The sequence below is a fragment of the Lissotriton vulgaris genome, chromosome 4_1 (assembly GCF_964263255.1).
Source record: "Lissotriton vulgaris chromosome 4_1, aLisVul1.2, whole genome shotgun sequence".
In the NCBI taxonomy this organism is placed as follows: Eukaryota; Metazoa; Chordata; class Amphibia; order Caudata; family Salamandridae; genus Lissotriton; species Lissotriton vulgaris.
Window position 1 is genome coordinate 1816129582 of NC_141691.1, and position 2975 is coordinate 1816132556.

The window sequence follows — 2975 nt, forward strand, 5'->3', positions numbered from 1 at the left end:
GGATGCTTCCTTGGCTCGTTGCTCCTTTTATCCGTCTTCGGGGCGGGCGTAAACCCGCCCCGGCCTGCCCCGAGGGCGTGGCCCGGCTGCGTCAGTGTCTAGGCCAGCCCACTCCAGGGCGGGAAAAAGGCGCGCCCCGGCTACGCCGCTTCGGGCATACCAGCCGAGACTCGCCCCCCGCCCAAGATGGCTTCCCGGGGGGATCGTGGTACTCCGCCATACGTTCGGGGGGACCGAATGGTCGCCCCTTTCCATTTTTACTGTTCGTAACCGCTGTTTGCGTGCTTGTGGGAAATATCTTGTGAACACGCATTTTAGAACGCGAACAAGCAAAAAAGTTCGCGAACTCACTGAACGCAGAATTTTGGGCAATTTTGCATTCTCGCGAAACGCAAAATTACCCAAAATACGCAAATTACGCAAGCGGAAAGGAATTTACCGCCCAGGCCTACAATACAGTATGATTTTATCTTTTAATAATCATTTGTTAGAACTGTGTGTATTTTGTGCTTCACTTCCACATAATTTGTAATGTATTTTCTATCTTTCAAACCTAGGTGACAGAACATTTAGATATATAATAATGAAACTTAGGTCTCTGTGTGGAAGACATGCTGTTTGATTTGCATTGCAATTAAGTTATCTTACCTGTACTCATTCCTTCATATCAGATTGATGTCTTCACATCTAACATGGGCTTCGATTGGAATTAATTGAGCATATTATCAAGGCCATTATCGCTGCTTTATCGGCAGTTTCCTGCCGATGAAAGCGGCGTTAATGTATCGCCTGTCCTTGATAATGTGCCCCTCAGTTTATTTTGAATTTCTCTTACATAGCTGGTCATATAAGCTGTCAATAGAGATTGCCAAACAAGAGTCCTTGTGTTGCTGTGTTCATGTCTTTTTTTGACATTACCTCAGGCCTATTTAGCCTTTAACTTCCTCAGCTATAACCTACAACCTTTTGAGCAAGTAGATGGTGGAAAAAGTGAAGTACTGCAGTATAGTTAGTGAAATGATTAGGGAGCAGAATATAGCTTTCACACGTTTACAGGCTAACAAATTACATTATTCATTCAGCATTGCAATGTTCTTCTAGTACTCTTAATCTTCACCCATGGCTTTGATATGCACCATTTAAGCTTTACATTGTCTCATCCACTCTTTCACCATAGAAGCATAGTAATCATTATCCAATCAATCTATTCATCCAAACATAGCTCCAAGCAAACCTTTAACCAACATTCATTTATCCACCCATGCATCTCTGCTTTCATCCATTCCATTCACCCATCTTGCTTTGCCTTAACCCACACAAACATTCCTTTCAACCATGCACCCATCCAGGCAGGCATCCTTGCACTTTCACCCATATTCTTCACCCAGCCATGCAATTGAATTCCTATAATCATTACCCAACCATATGCAGTTTTTCACACACACATCATTTCACTCATATATCACATACATTTTACCCATCCTGTTTTGCCATTTCTATCCCCCTGTCATTCTTTAGGTTCATTTATGAACCTTTTTCTGATGAGTTGTGGATAGAAGAGTACATCAATTCTAAACTCCCACTGTATCTTCTAGAGCGGGTGTTCACAACAAGTCAGTGAACATCCTTGCAGTGTTTATATAACTATTTGTCAATAAGTAACAAATGTGACTTACCACTGCCTGACCCTGCAGCCTGTGATACTCCCCCCTCGGTGGTGATAGCTGCAGCTGAGTCCCCTCCACTGGTGACGTCCTAGCACTAGTGTTTTGTGCGGCTAGATGAAACATTCTGCATTTATAATTTTAGATGCCAGATATGCCTTCCCTTATTTTTTTAAAGCAAAATGCAACCACACTGAAAAAACATCAGTACAATTTGGTTACAGTGTCTTTAGCTTCTAGGAAAAATTCAAAACATCACGTTGGGCATTTTATTGGTTGCCAAACAATAAAAATCTAGGTAGTCAAGCCAAACAAAAACATTTTGTAATGGAGGGGCAGAGCTATAATGAATCTGAGTTATTGAAGCGGAATTAAGTGGAACGATGATTGCTCAATGAAGGGCATATGGTCTTAGCTTGCAACTACAATGGGGATGTCCACCTAATTATACTCACAACCATGCTGCATAGTCACTAACTGCTGGTATATTATGATATTAATACATGCACAATACTGGGGGTCCACCATGAACATGGCCACTCTCTCGTTTTACTGTTTGAGCATGAGCGGGAAAAAGAAACTCTTCTCAACAAAAATGAGTAGAATACCTTAACTGGGCATGCAATCTTCACCGAAGAGTTCCTGACCTAAAATGGGTTCTCTGAGTCTTACTATACCACCGGTCTATAGTGGGAGAAGGAAAGCATCCTGACAAAACAGAAGAAAAAGGAAGCTACAGACTAGTACAGATAGTTTTGAAATCTAGCCCAGTAATAAATATGATATGGAATGTAGGAATAAGAAGAATTTATGAAACAGATTCAAGTGAAGTTTAAAAAAATGAAGAGACAGGCACAGTAAAAAGGAAAACAAATAATTCTAAATATGAAGCGATAAAAGAATCATATAGGTAAATAATAATGATATTAACAGGAAAACTTACTAGGCCCAGCAGAGACGTCGGCACTTCCAGCCCCTCACCCGCCAGCACCTTGGTGGTGTAAGAAATAAACAAAATAAAATAAAAGATTAGTGGTACAATTAAACTCCCCAAAAATATTTTGATTGGGAGAGGGATACGGGTAACATTTGATTTAACTTCTATAAATCAGATATCCTTTCTTATTAGAATTGTGGACTTATTCCTTTATTTCCTAACCATGTTCCAAAATCATAAGCTACATTTGGAACCACTAATAAATTGCAAAGAATGATCTTTGCTTCTCATCTCATTCTCGATCTCTCATCCTTTGATGGGTCAATTAAGTCTGCTTTTTTTTCAATGCACACATACAGATTTATGCACAGTTA